This window comes from Leucoraja erinacea, chromosome 5 (genome assembly GCF_028641065.1).
Source record: "Leucoraja erinacea ecotype New England chromosome 5, Leri_hhj_1, whole genome shotgun sequence".
NCBI classification, from domain to species: domain Eukaryota; kingdom Metazoa; phylum Chordata; class Chondrichthyes; order Rajiformes; family Rajidae; genus Leucoraja; species Leucoraja erinaceus.
The window spans coordinates 49,986,932-50,002,925 of record NC_073381.1 but is presented as its reverse complement, the minus strand read 5'-3'; positions in this window follow the sequence as shown (position 1 = coordinate 50,002,925).

Genomic DNA, 15,994 nt, shown 5'->3' with positions numbered 1-15,994 from the left:
TCCCTTGTGGCATCAGCAAGCACATTTGCCTGCCAAAAATCGATAAAACAAGGATTAACCAGGAATAATTGTTACAGGTTTTGCTCTCCTTAAAGTGTGAGTGAGAATGCACTCAGCTTTCAAAGGGTGTCATTATTCAGTTATACATGTGAAAGCCAGTCTATTGCCTTCAACTGCAGTCTATTGGTTTTGTCTGGTTACCTGCAAATAAACTTCGGCTGTTGAAAATCAAGAAAAATAATTACTTTCAATGTTTTATTAAAGGAATTACTATTTTTTGAACCTTTAATCCAATTTTAATTGGTCATGTTTAGAGAGTTCAAGGAAATGTTTGCATCAGGGACCCAATTTATCCTTTGTTGGATTTGATTACAAGACTGCTGAAAATTGGCTAGGAAGTTCATGCAAGGATAACCAAGAAGAAATGCAAAAAAAGAAAAACTTTGCAAAGAAGAGCTTGAATTTGTGATTTTGTAAAAAACAAAGTGGCTAGGAATCAGTAGTGCACAATCCAGTTTTAATTAAACTTACATATGCTAACAATCAATTGTGGGTAACATTGGACCAGACATTTTCTGCTGTGATCCATATAAGCAACCTGACCTTTTGCTCAGTGTTAGATATGCACCTAACTATACCAAAGTGCACCATGTCCATTTCTGCCAATACTTATGTAAATTGGACCAAAGCTGCAAACTTCAACATTGTAGAACAATCTCAGTAGAATTACAGACATATCCTGCTAATTCATTTCTTTTTTAAGGTGATTCCCCCACTGACATCATTAGACCTGACTGGCCACCGTTACAAATGACTCCTGGTCACTCAAACATCTTCACTTTGTATGCCACAATAAACTGTGAATATTTTCTCAGGCATTTTGCTGCTGACATCTTCGTGCAATTGGTGCCTCAATAATGACAATGACAACACTGTCTATTACTGGTGCATTATGGGCATAGTACGGGCATTGAGACAAGGGACATTGGGTTAAAAGTTAAAAAATATATTCCTCTGCAAAGAGACTACTTCTGCAGACTTCAAAGACACCACAATTTATCTGTACATCTCTGATGAATAGCATATTTGCAGGCTCTATATTTTGAGGCAGTCATGACTGAAATATGCGGCATGAATTCTTCTACTTCTCAAACAATCAAGGTCATGCTGACCCAAACTTATTAGGAAATGCTATTGTAGCTGTTTCTCTCAATTTGTTGCTCACTTCAGCATCCGAGAGAAAATGAAGGAATGACATAATCTCCTTTGATTTCAGTGAGTAGAAAATGCCAACATGGGCACTGGGATTTGGTAGCATTCCTGGCATCCCAGAGAGGACTCCCATGACGAACCCAGAACATTATTATTTCCACTCCCTCAATATGCAGTTAGTTGTGATAATCAGAAGAATTTCTTTAGGATGAATATAATGATTGCAGGGAGCACTTTTTCATCCTGAACGAGTCTGGATTGGAAGACATTTTCAGCAACCAACACTTCGCTGAGCGATGATTCCTGTGGAACAAGGCACACTCTCTGCTTCTATGGCTGCTCAGCTTATTGTGTTCCCCAGTTACATTGGCTGGGTGCAGATACATAAACTATTGTGTGGATACATGAACTATTGTGGTATACCTCAGTACCAGACAAAAGTACCATTCTATTTTTCAAAGGCAGACAAAAATGCTGGAGAAACTCAGCGGGTGAGGCAGCATCTATGGAGCGAAGGAATAGGCGACGTTTCAGGTGGAGACCCTTCTTCAGACTGATGTGAGGGTGGGGGGGAAGGGGGGGGGAAGAAAGGAAGAGGCGGAGACTGAAGCTGGGAAGGGGAGGGGAAGGAGGGAGAAAGCAAGGACTACCTGAAATTAGAGAAGTCAATGTTCATACCGCTGGGGTGTAAACTACCCAAGCAAAATATGAGGTGCTGCTCCTCAAATTTGCAGTGGGCTCACTCTGGCCATGGAGGAGGCCCAGGACAGAAAGGTTGGATTTGGAATGGGAGGGGGAGTTGAACTGCTGAACCACCGGGAGATCGGGTTGGTAATTGCGAACTGAGCGGAGGTGTTGGGTGAAGCATTCGCCAAGCCTGTGCTTGGTCTCACCGATGCAGAACAGTTGACACCTAGAACAGTGGATGCAATAGATGAGGTTGGAGGAGGGCAGGTGGACCTCTGCCTCGCCTGGAAAGACTGCTTGGGCCCTTGGATGGAGTCGAGGGGGGAGGTAAAGCGACAAGTGTAGAATATCCTGCGGTTGCAAGGGAAAGTACCAGGGGAGGGGGTGGTTTGGGTGGGAAGGGACGAATTGACCAGGGAGTTACGGAGGGAGCGGTCTCTGCGGAAAGCCGAAAGGGAAGGAGATGGGAAGATGTGGCCAGTGGTGGGATCCCGTTGGAGGTGGCGAAAATGTCGGAGGATTATATGTTGTCATATAACCTCCGACATATAATCCTCCGACATATAATCCTCCGACATTTTTGCCACCTCCAATGGGATCTCACCGCAAATTGGAGGAGCAGCACCTCCTATTTTGCTTGGGTAGTTTACACCCTAGCGGTATGAACATTGACTTCTCCAATTTCAGTTAGTCCTTGCTTTCTCCCTCCTTCCCCTCCCCTTCCCAGCTCTCTCGCAGCCTACTGTCTCCGCCTCTTCCTTTCCTTTTCCCACCCCCCCCCTCCACCCCCACATCAGTCTGAAAGTCTCGACTCGAAACATCGCCTATTCCTTTGCTCCATAGATGCTCCCTCACCCGCTGAGTTTCTCCAACATTTTTGTCTACCTTCGATTTTTCCAGTTCTTTCTTAAACATTCTATTTTTCAAGATGACATTCTGCATCAGTGTGGGAGTATCTTGCAAGCAGATGTGTAGTCTTTCCAAGGGCGGCATGGTGGCAAATCAGTAGAGCTACTGATTTACAGCGTCAGAAACCTGGGTTCGGTTCTGATTACGGGTGCTTGTCTGTACGTGACAATTGCTTGTTTTTGAGCTTCCCCCAGTCTAGTTTCAGTAAAAACACTGAATCAAGCACTTGAAACATCCTTTTTATTCCTCCAGTGATTTCAAAGTTGGGCACTAGGGTAGGTCCTTTTTTCTTCCTTTCTGATGGTAGTTTCAGTTACTAGGGAGTGGAGATACTGAGTATCAGTATCAGTTCATCCTGCTGGTCACCCTTCCCTGGGGAGCTACATTACCTTTTGCTGTCTTCTTCCTGTTCTTAGGGGTCTTTGCATTCTTTTACCTCACTCCCCAGATAGTCTCTCGTTGATATACTGTCCTGTGGGCACAAACTCAGCAATACATTCTTAGGATGGACAGCAAAACAATTTCTTTATTTATTTTCCTTTTAGTGAAGAATATCTTCCACATCCCAATTAACTCGTTTCCTTCCTCACTATTCCCATAATTTTTAACGATCGTTTCTATACAGTTTATCCCGATTAAAGACTTTATTCCCCCCAATGGCCAAAGTTGGTCTTTCAAAATTGCATTTAATTTCCCCGATAATCCTCTCAGTCTATCCGTTTCATTTGGAAGCTCCCCGCAAATTATCCTTATCGGGCTTTCAAATCTGTTTGATCGATCCTTCTCAGAGAAATTTCCCATTCTCAGAACAATGGTTAAAACACAAATTACAAAATAAAGCTTCCAGACTAATTCCTCTTTCAATCACTACTCCTCTCAGACTCCAGGGTCAATGGAATCTCTCCCACATAATGGTCAACAGTCTTTCCGATTCACTTACTCTAGCAATCGCTTCCTTTCAAATGTCTCGCAGTCACTCCTATTCAATCATTCCTGTTTAATTATTCAAACCACTTGCTCCTATTCAGTCTCTCTCCCAACTCTCTTATCAGGTAAATCACAATCACTGCATTCAATTCCAAACTTTCAAACAAAGGATCTAACTCCCACTCGCACTCTCTCAAGCAGCAGCCTCTCTCTCACTTAAATAACTTTAAGATGGGCAAGGATGAGGTTTAAGCCAGGAAAATCAAGGTCACTGGTGCTGAAGAAGGGCAAAGTCATGGACAGGTTCCGCTTCAGCATCGAAGGGACACCAATCCCAACTGTCTCCGAAAGGCCAGTGAAGAGTTTTGGCAAGGTGTTTAACAGCAGCCTGAAGGATACAGCATCTGTCCAGGCAACCTGTCAGGAGCTGGAGAGCTGGTTGAGTGCAGTGGACTGGTCGGGGCTTCCCGACAAGTTCAAGGCATGGATTTACCAGCATGGTATCCTGCCAAGGATACTCTGGCCACTGCTTGTCTACGAAGTCCCAATATCCATCGGAGAGAGATTGGAGAGGAAAGTCAGCAGGTGGCTGGGACTGCCCAGGAGCCTTAGCAGCATCGCCTTTTACGGAAATAACACCAAGCTCCAGCTGCCCCTGAAGTCCCTGGAGGAGGAGTTTAAGGTGATGTGATGCTGTACAGGGACTCCAGCGACCCCAAGGTGGCTCAAGCAGGGGTGGAGGTGAAAACAGGGAGGAAGCGGAGAGCCGGCGAAGCCGTGCTGCAAGCAGAGTCCCGGATACGCCACAGAGTCCTGGTGGGAGCAGTGACTCGGGGAAGAGCAGGCCTGGGAATCTTCCCATCTCCCCAGTTTGACAAGGCCAAGGGGAAGGAGAGGCGCAGGCTGGTCCAGGAAGAAGTGAGGGCAGTGGTGGAGGAGGAGAGGTGTACCAGAGCAGTTGGATTGAGGCAGCAGGGAGCCTGGACAAGGTGGGAGCAGGCCATGGACCGAAAAGTCACATGGACTGAGTTCTGGCAGGCTGAACCACAGCATCAAGTTCCTGGTCCAGGCAGTGTATGATGGTCCTGCCCAGCCCATCGAACCTCTTCATCTGGGGAAAAGCAGAATCTCCAGATTGCCCGCAATGCTCAGGCAAGGGGACGTTGGAACACATCCTGAGCTGTTGCCCAAAGGCTCTTGGGCAGGGCCGGTACACATGGCATCACGACCAGGTTCTTAAACCCATTGCAGAAGCCATCACCATGGGAATCAGCAGCTGCAAACGAGCACGCCACACCACCCAGATGATCACCTTCGTGAAGGCCGGAGTGCAGCTGCCAAGAACCACAGCAGCCAGGAATCCATCAGGAATCCTGGCGACTGCGCAGGACTGGCAGCTTTCCATAGACCTGGTGAAACAGCTGAAGTTCCCACAGCACATTGCCACGACCACCCTGAGGCCAGATATCCTCCTGGTCTCAGAGGCGACCAAAAACATTGTCTTGTTGTAACTGACAGTGCCGTGGGAGGACCGTCTGGAGGAGGCCCATGAGAGGAAGATGACCAAATATGAAGAACTGGTCATAGACTGCCACAAGCAGGGCTGGAAGGCAAGGTGTATGCCCATCGAGGTTGGCTGCAGACGTTTTGCAGGGCAATCGCTCTACAAAGCCTTGAGTACAGTGGGCATCAACAGAGTGGCGAGGAGAAAGGCCATCAAGAACACCACAGAGGCAGCGGAGAAGGCCTTGAGATGGCTCTGGATCAGGAGAGGAGGTCCATGGGGAGGAGCGAATGCCACCTGATCACAAGTCGTGGTCTGATCAACCACGGCTGGGTCGCCTGGGTGAGGGTGTCTGATGTTGAAAGACCCGAAACACCCAATGACCCCAGGTTACATCACTGATGATGTGTTCAGGAGCATCTATCGATGTATTTGTATCAAATAAGTTTGCACAAACAGACAAACCCAAACCACGCTAACAAAACTATAATCAAGAATGCAAATATTCCCCCGATTAATAATAACCCAAAACATACCCCAACATAAACTATAAGCATCCAATAAACTCCGCTCTATTAATCTTCCTCGTGGCTCAATCAATCAGCGGGATGAATCCTCCCCCGACGCAGCGATCGAAGGAGTCCAACCTCTGATCGAACCACCCCGATTCAGATTCTTACAAAACAATCTCAAGCAAATATGAATATATAACTTAAATGCACTCTCACTTCAAGTTTTTATATCTGTAAACATTCGCGGAAGCAGCAACACAAATGACGGTCCAATGACTTAACAAGATCTAAATCTTAACTTCCAGTTACTCTAAGATTATTTACATGCAGAGAATATGTACAAAATCCGGATCCGATAACAATACGGACATCTAGATTGTTACAATTTCCAAAATGATTTGGCTGCAAATAAAGAAACACTCGAACTCGATCTCCTCATTTTTAGTGTATATCTTTGCTGCTACGCGGGCTCACGAATCAACTAAAATTGCCCAGTTAAATTCTTTTTTTTTTTTTTTTTTTGTTTCTTTTCTACACCCGAGATTATATTTTTGCGCCTGTCGCCGGAGGCGTTCCCATACTTTATATTTTAAAAGAATACGTGTCCTCCAGTTGGCTGGTGCGGACACGCCTTTCGCTGGTGCGGGTGAGGGACGGGGAGACGAGGGCCGGTCGCCAGTTTAATTCTTGAACAGACTGGAGTATTCCGGCCAATCTATTCTCTGTCCGTCCAACCTTCTCGAGGCTCTTGGTCCGTCACTTCAGGGAGAGACTCAAATACCTCCACACAGACACACCTTTCTGCTAAGTACCAAGGAACCAGCTGCTTCGCACTGTGAATTATCAATGCCGTTTTTCGAAGCTTACCTTTTCAATTTGTGCTCCCGGCAACGATCTGATCGAAGGTGAAACCTGTATTTTAATACCCCACCAATTCGGATACCAAGTCTAACCATGGGCATCCCCTCAAACGATGAAGCGCGTTTGGCTCTCGTTAAAGAAGCTGCAATCTGCCAACTATGTCCAGTTTTGGGCCTCTAACCCAGGAAAGGGCCTCTAACCCAACCCCACCAGGGCTTCTAACCCCAGCCTGGTTTTATGGGCATCCAACCCGAAGGTGTGCTAACCACTCCCCCATGCTTGCTAGACTCTGTTCTCATGATCTCGATTAGACCCTTTCCCAAGTCCGCAAAAGATCGACCCATTCCGACTAACGAAGTGCTGAAATTCAATGCGAAAACCGCACCGTGGGCCCGATTTCTGCACTCGCGATCAAAACAGCTGAACACCTTTGATTGTAAACTTGTGTTTGGAGGTCTTTTGAGATCCCATACGAGCCCCGAATTATAATTGCTCATTTCTAAGCTTCCCCCCAGTCTAGTTTCAGTAAAAACACTGAATCAAGCACTTGAAACAACTACATTTTATTTTACCAAAAGCGCGTCACAGTTCAATTACTGTACCTATCTCACCGCGGGTTCGATCCTCGTGTCTGCCTGTTCAAGCCCTCTATGCCTTGCTCAGACAGAGACACTCCAGAAGTTCACACCATCCCAAGCGCTATCCCAGAAGATCGACCCTGAGCCTCGTTATCGTGGACTTTTACATGTCCCGGGACCTCGAGGGGCCGAACCACACAGGGGTGGTCTCTTAATAACCCAATTACAGATATCGAATAACCCCAAACATAACAGGCATTCCCTCTAACCCAATGATACAACAGTTCAATACATTGTATTCAAAACGGACTTCATGAGGAAGCCAACTAACATTTACCCTGATTTACAGAAAACCCAGACAAGGCTCAAAACCTCATCCAATCAACACTTGGCAAAGTCAAACTGTGCAACATTATTTACAATTATTTACAAGGTTTGCAGCCATCCAATCCATTCCATGCATTTTGCACCTAATTGACAGGGTTTGCAGATATTCCCATTCTTTGCCCTCAAATTGTATCTAAGCTCCAGACACTCTGGCCCAGCTCTGCAGAGAGCAACTCCAAATTGACCAAATCTCCCAGCAACCCTGAAGCGTCACCCCATTTTGAAGTCCTAGCTGCTCCAAGTTAGCCAGGATTAACATATGGAGTTTGTACGTTCTCCCTGTGACCTATGGGACGACAGATGGCGCAATGGGCTAAGTGTTCGGCTGGCAACCGGAAGGTAGCCGGTTCGAATCCCGCTTGCAGTGCATACTGTCATTGTGTCCTTGGGGCAAGACACTTCACCCACCTTTGCCTGTGTGTAAATGTAATGTCATTATGTGAAGCACTTTGGGGTCAATGCAAGTTGACTAAAAATGTGCTATATAAATAAGATTATTATTATTATTATTATTATGTGGGATTTTTTCCAAGATTTTCGGTTTTTCTCACAGACTCCAATGAAGTATAGGTTTGTAGGTTAATTGGCTTGGTATAAAATGTAAAATTGTAGCTGGTGTGCGTAGGGTAATGTTAATATGTGGGAACCGTTGTTCCGGGCGGACTCGGTGGGCAGAAGTGACTGTTTCCACGCTGTACCTGAAAACTAAACTAAACTAGAACTTGTTAGCTGACCTTGCCAAATAGGACCTTCCTTCTAGCATGTATCTCATTAACCAGGACTTGTTTATTCTTTTGACTGAATCTGGAAGTTCAGTCCCTCCACAAATTGGCAGCTATAGTGTGTGATGCTGGTGTGAGGTTGCTATTAATGAGCAACACCCTTCTCAGATTGGTGCACAACATTGTATTTTAAATATTGTTTAATTGATCCCATTGCAAATCATGCACGTTGTACAAGACCTGCATCATCACAATTGAATGGCCAGGCCTCCAACATGAAGAATGATAACATTAGAAGATGGAAATGCAATTGATAACAAATTAAAACACTCTGGTATCTGGGAAAGAATGGGAAATGCTTCAAAAACAGAGGAGAATAGACAATAGATGCAGGAGTAGGCCACTCGGCCATTTGAGTCAGTACCACCATTCAATCTGATCATTTCTGATCATCACCAATCAGTACCCCTTTCATCCATCAGGAATCCTGGCGACTGCGCAGGACTGGCAGCTTTCCATAGACCTGGTGAAACAGCTGAAGTTCCCACAGCACATTGCCACGACCACCCTGAGGCCAGATATCCTCCTGGTCTCAGAGGCGACCAAAAACATTGTCTTGTTGTAACTGACAGTGCCGTGGGAGGACCGTCTGGAGGAGGCCCATGAGAGGAAGATGACCAAATATGAAGAACTGGTCATAGACTGCCACAAGCAGGGCTGGAAGGCAAGGTGTATGCCCATCGAGGTTGGCTGCAGAGGTTTTGCAGGGCAATCGCTCTACAAAGCCTTGAGTGCACTGGGCATCAACAGAGTGGCGAGGAGAAAGGCCATCAAGAACACCACAGAGGCAGCGGAGAAGGCCTCGAGATGGCTCTGGATCAGGAGAGGAGGTCCATGGGGAGGAGCGAATGCCACCTGAACACAAGTCGTGGTCTGATCAACCACGGCTGGGTCGCCTGGGTGAGGGTGTCTGATGTTGAAAGACCCGAAACACCCAATGACCCCAGGTTACATCACTGATGATGTGTTCAGGAGCATCTATCGATGTATTTGTATCAAATAAGTTTGCACAAACAGACAAACCCAAACCACACTAACAAAACTATAATCAAGAATGCAAATATTCCCCCGATTAATAATAACCCAAAACATACCCCAACATAAACTATAAGCATCCAATAAACTCCGCTCTATTAATCTTCCTCGTGGCTCAATCAATCAGCGGGATGAATCCTCCCCCAACGCAGCGATCGAAGGAGTCCAACCTCTGATCGAACCACCCCGATTCAGATTCTTACAAAACAATCTCAAACAAATATGAATATATAACTTAAATGCACTCTCACTTCAAGTTTTTATATCTGTAAACATTCGCGGAAGCAGCAACACAAATGACGGTCCAATGACTTAACAAGATCTAAATCTTAACTTCCAATTACTCTAAGATTATTTACATGCAGAGAATATGTACAAAATCCGGATCCGATAACAATACGGACATCTAGATCGTTACAATTTCCAAAATGATTTGGCTGCAAGTAAAGAAACACTCGAACTCGATCTCCTCATTTTTAGTGTATATCTTTGCTGCTACGCGGGCTCACGAATCAACTAAAATTGCCCAGTTAAATTCTTGAACAGACTGGAGTATTCCAGCCAATCTATACTCTGTCCGTCCAACCTTCTCGAGGCTCTTGGTCCGTCACTTCAGGGAGAGACTCAAATACCTCCACACAGACATACCTTTCTGCTAAGTACCAAGGATCCAGCTGCTTCACACTGTGAATTATCAATGCCGTTTTTCGAAGCTTACCTTTTCAATTTGTGCTCCCGGCAACGATCTGATCGAAGGTGAAACCTGTATTTTAATACCCCACCAATTCGGATACCAAGTCTAACCATGGGCCTCCCCTCAAACGATGAAACGTGTTTGCCTCTCGTTAAAGAAGCTGCAGTCTGCCAACTATGTCCAGTTTTGGGCCTCTAACCCAGGAAAGGGCCTCTAACCCAACCCCACCAGGGCTTCTAACCCCAGCCTGGTTTTATGGGCATCCAACCCGAAGGTGTGCTAACCACTCCCCCATGCTTGCTAGACTCTGTTCTCATGATCTCGATTAGACCCTTTCCCAAGTCCGCAAAAGATCGACCCATTCCGACTAACGAAGTGCTGAAATTCAATGCGAAAACCGCACCGTGGGCCCGATTTCTGCACTCGCGATCGAAACAGCTGAACACCTTTGATTGTAAACTTGTGTTTGGAGGTCTTTTGAGATCCCATATGAGCCCCGAATTATAATTGCTCATTTCTAAGCTTCCCCCCAGTCTAGTTTCAGTAAAAACACTGAATCAAGCACTTGAAACAACTACATTTTATTTTACCAAAAGCGCGTCACAGTTCAATTACTGTACCTATCTCACCGCGGGTTCGATCCTCGTGTCTGCCTGTTCAAGCCCTCTATGCCTTGCTCAGACAGAGACACTCCAGAAGTTCACACCGTCCCAAGCGCTACCCCAGAAGATCGACCCTGAGCCTCGTTATCGCAGACTTTTACATGTCCCGGGACCTCGAGGGGCCAAACCACACGGGGGTGGTCTCTTAATAACCCAATTACAGTTATCGAATAACCACAAACATAACAGGCATTCCCTCTAACCCAATGATACAACAGTTCAATACATTGTACTCAAAACGGACTTCGTGAGGAAGCCAACTAACATTTACCCTGATTTACAGAAAACCCAGACAAGGCTCAAAACCTCATCCAATCAACACTTGGCAAAGTCAAACTGTGCAACATTATTTACAATTATTTACAAGGTTTGCAGCCATCCAATCTATTCCATGCATTTTGAACCTAATTGACAGGGTTTTCAGATATTCCCATTCTTTGCCCTCAAATTGTATCTAAGCTCCAGACACTCTGGCCCAGCTCTGCAGAGAGCAACTCCAAATTGACCAAATCTCCCAGCAACCCTGAAGCGTCACCCCATTTTGAAGTCCTAGCTGCTCCAAGTTAGCCAGGATTAACATATGGAGTTTGTACGTTCTCCCTGTGACTGATGTGGGATTTTTTTCCAAGATTTTCGGTTTCCTCACAGACTCCAATGAAGTATAGGTTTGTAGGTTAATTGGCTTGGTATAAAATGTAAAATTGTAGCTGGTGTGCGTAGGGTAATGTTAATGTGTGGGAACCGTTGGTCCGGGCGGACTCGGTGGGCAGAAGTGACTGTTTCCACGCTGTACCTGAAAACTAAACTAAACTAGAACTTGTTAGCTGACCTTGCCAAATAGGACCTTCCTTCTAGCATGTATCTCATTAACCAGGACTTGTTTATTCTTTTGACTGAATCTGGAAGTTCAGTCCCTCCACAAATTGGCAGCTATAGTGTGTGATGCTGGTGTGAGGTTGCTATTAATGAGCAACACCCTTCTCAGATTGGTGCACAACATTGTATTTTAAATATTGATCCCATTGCAAATCATGCACGTTGTACAAGACCTGCATCATCACAATTGAATGGCCAGGCCTCCAACATGAAGAATGATAACATTAGAAGATGGAAATGCAATTGATAACAAATTAAAACACTCTGGTATCTGGGAAAGAATGGGAAACGCTTCAAAAACAGAGGAGAATAGACAATAGATGCAGGAGTAGGCCACTCGGCCATTTGAGTCAGTACCACCATTCAATGTGATCATTTCTGATCATCACCAATCAGTACCCCTTTCCTGCCTTCTCCCTATATCCCCTGACTCCGCTATCTTTAAGAGCCCTATCTAGCTTTCTCTTGAAAGTATCCAGAGAATCCACCTCCACCACCCTCTGAGGAAGAGAATTCCACACACTCACAACTCACTGTGTGAAAAAGTGTTTCCTCATCTCTGTTCTAAATGGCTTACCCCTTATTCTTAAACTCTGGCCCCTGGTTCTGGACAACCACAAAATCGGGAACATGTTACCATCCTCTAGCATGTCCAAACCCTTAATAATCTGTCTCCTCCCATCCCCCCGCCTTCGGGCTCCTCCTCCTCCCTTTTCCTTCCTTCTCCCCCCCAACCCCCATCAGTCTGAAGAAGGGTTTCGGCCCGAAACGTCGCCTATTTCCTTCGCTCCATAGATGCTGCTGCACCCGCTGTGTTTTTCCAGCATTTTTGTGTACCTTAATAATCTTATATGTTTCAATAAGATATCCTCTCATCCTTCTAAATTCCAGAGTATACAAGCCCAGCAGCTCCATTCTCTCAGCATATGACAGTCCCGCCATCCCGGGAATTAACTTTGTATACCTACGCTGCACTCCCTCAATAGCAAGAATGTCCTTCCTCAAATTAGGGGAACAAAACTGCACACAATACTTCAGGTGTGGTCTCACTAGGGCCCTGTACAACTGCAGAAGGACCTCTTTGCTCCTAGACTCAACTCCTCTTGTTATGAAGGCCAACATGCCATTCACTTTCTTCACTGCCTGCTGTACCTGCATGCTTATTTTCATGGACTGATGAACAAGGACTCCCAGATTCCGTTGTACATCCCCTTTTCCCAACTTGACACTACTTAGATAATAATCTGCCTTCCTGTTTTTGCTACCAAAGTGGATAACATCACATTGATCCGCATTAAACTGCACCTGCCATGCATTTGCCCATTAACCCAACCTGTCCAAGTCACCCTGTATTCTCATAGCATCCTCCTCACAGTTCACACGGCCACCCAGCTTTGTGCCATCTAAAAATGTGCTAATGTTACTTTAAATCCCTTCATCTAAATCATTGATGTATATTGTAAATAGATGCGGTCCCAGCACCAAGTCTTGCGGTACCCCACTAGTCACTGCCTGCCATTCTGAAAGGGACCCGTTAATCCCTACTCTTTGTTTTCTGTCTGTCAACCAATTTTCTATTCATGTCAGCACTCTACCCCCAATACCATGTGCCCTAATTTTGCCCACTAATCTCCAATGTCGGACCAAATCAAATGCTTTCTGGAAGTCCAGATACACTACTTCCACTGGCTCTCCCTTGTCCATTTTCCTAGTTACATCCTCAAAAAATTCCAGAAGATTAGTCAAGCATGATTTCCCCTTGGTAAATCCATGCTGACACTGATCTATTCTGTTACTGCTATCCATATGTGCAGCTATTTCATCTTTTATGATTGACTCCAGCATCTTCCCCACCACCGATGTCAGGCTAACAGGCTAATTCCCTGTTTTCACTCTCCCGCCTTTCTTAAAAAGTGGGATAACATTAGCTACCCTCCAATCCACAGGAACTGATCCTGAATCTACTGAACATTGGAAAATTATCACCAATGCATTCATGATTTCTAGAGCCACTTCCTTAAGTACCCTGGGATGCAGACCACCAGGCCCTGGGGATTTATCAGCCTTCAGTCCCGTCAGTCCACCCAACACCATTTCCTGCCTAATGTGGATTTCCTTCAGTTCCTCCGTCACCCCAGGTTCTCTGGCCTCTGGATTGCGCTGAATTATTATTGAACATCCGTGTTCAGTCTTTTATTTTCAGTTAGTGACCTCTTGTGGATGTTAGTTGCATGAGTCCTTAAATATTAATTGCTTCAATTATTTTTTCAGCAACTTTCAGATTAATTGATCCAGTTTGCTCATTTTGTTTCAAGTGAATAAGTTTTAGAATTAATATAGTGTACAATTAACATAGTGTATAATTATATTTGAAGTGGAAGTAATTTTCAAACATTTGTGGTGTTTTTTTCTGACAGAATGGGGATCCCATACTTACACCATAGTTCGGTGCTGTGGCTTTTGATTCAGGTTCAGTTCAGTTTATTGACAAATACGCCAGCGTACAATGACATTTCTTGCAGGAAAATAAAATAAAGAAGCATGTTATCGGAACAGTGTGAAATTTCAGAACTCTGAGATGCAGGAGACAACTGGGTGCCCAGGTAAATGATTTGGAAAAGTTTGATGTGCAGCTACACCAAATATTTAGAAAAGTTAACAGAGTGGAATGGCATGCTATTTATTGTCATTCAAACCTAGGTTTCATGAAATTACATTTACTACAGTTTTTCACATTACAAAAAAAAAAACCAAGACCCACACTTAACACAGTTTACATAAACATCCATCACAGTGAGTGTCCAACACCACCTCACTGTGATGGAAGGCAAAGTCTATCATTATGACTGATTGTGAAAAATGGCAAGTTTATGCTTCAGTTAATAGACCATTGCTGAGACTACATCTTAAGTGTTGTGTTTAAGAGGGAACTGCAGATGCTGGAGAATCGAAGGTTACACAAAAAAGCTGGAGAAACTCAGCGGGTGCAGCAGCATCTATGGAGCAAAGGAAATAGGCAACGTTTCGGGCCGAAACCCTTCTTCAGACTGATCGGGGGCGGGGGTGGGTGGGGACAAGAAAGGGAAAAGGAGGAGTAGCCCGAAGGCTGGGGGATGGGAGGAGACAGCAGGGGGGCTGAGGAAGGGGAGGAGACAGCAAGGACTAACAAAATTGGGAGAATTCGATGTTCATGCCCCCGGGATGCAGACTCCCCAACTCTTAAGTGTTGTGTACTGTCTTGGACTTATTTAAACAAGGCTTGTTTGCAGTTCAGAAAAGGTTTACTAGAGTAACATCCGGAATGGGCAGTTATCTGTAGGAAGGTTTGGACTAGAAACATAGAATATAGAAACATAGAAAATATGTGCAGGAGGAGGCCATTCGGCTCTTCGAGCCAACACTGCCATTCATTGTGATCATGGCTGATTGTCCCCTATCAATAACCCGTTTCTGCCTTCTCCCCATATCCCTTGACTCCACTAGTCCCTAGAGCTCTATCTAACTCTCTCTTAAATCCATCCAGTGATTTGGCCTCCATTGCCCTCTGTAGCAGGGAATTCCATAAATTCACAACTCTCTGGGTGAAAAAGTTTTTGAAAAAGTGAATACAAGCCTAGTCTTTTCAATCTTTCCTCATATGACAGTCCCGCCATCCCAGGGATCAATCTCATGAACCTACGCTGCACTGCCTCAATCACAAGGATGTCCTTCCTCAAATTAGGAGACCAAAACTGTACACAATAGGATTGCATGTATCAGGATTCAGAAGAATTAGAGGTGATTTGATTGAAATATTTCAGATCCGGAGTCATCATGATAGGATGGATGTAGAGAAGATGTTTGCACTTAAGGGAAAATCTAGAATAAGGAGTTTTCACTTAAAGGAAAATCTAGAATAAGGTACCGATTTGTAGCAGAGATGAGGCAACATATTTTCTCGCAGTGAGCCATGAGACTTTGGAACCCGCTTCCTTAAAGAGTGGGGAAGCAGAACATTTCAATATTTTTAAGGCATAAGAAGATAAATTCTTGGTAAGCAAGGGACTGAGAAGTTACTGTGGGTAGAAGGGACTGCAGATTTGATGTTCTTCGTGAAAACAAGCAGGCCTGAATATTTGTATATTCTGTTCACAGCTTCTACAATGCAGAATATGGTTTGGACTGTGGTTTATTTTTAGATGGTTCCAAGGAATATTCTGACCTGAACTCGATGTATCTGATCTGACATTGTTTTTGTTAAACAAGGTGGACTCCAAGAACACTTGACGTGCAACTTCATAGCAACCACTCATGTCTCTGCTTAATCTCAATGACAATTAGCTTTCGGAAATCATATAATGTCTGAAAACAACACAAATAGGTGGTTGC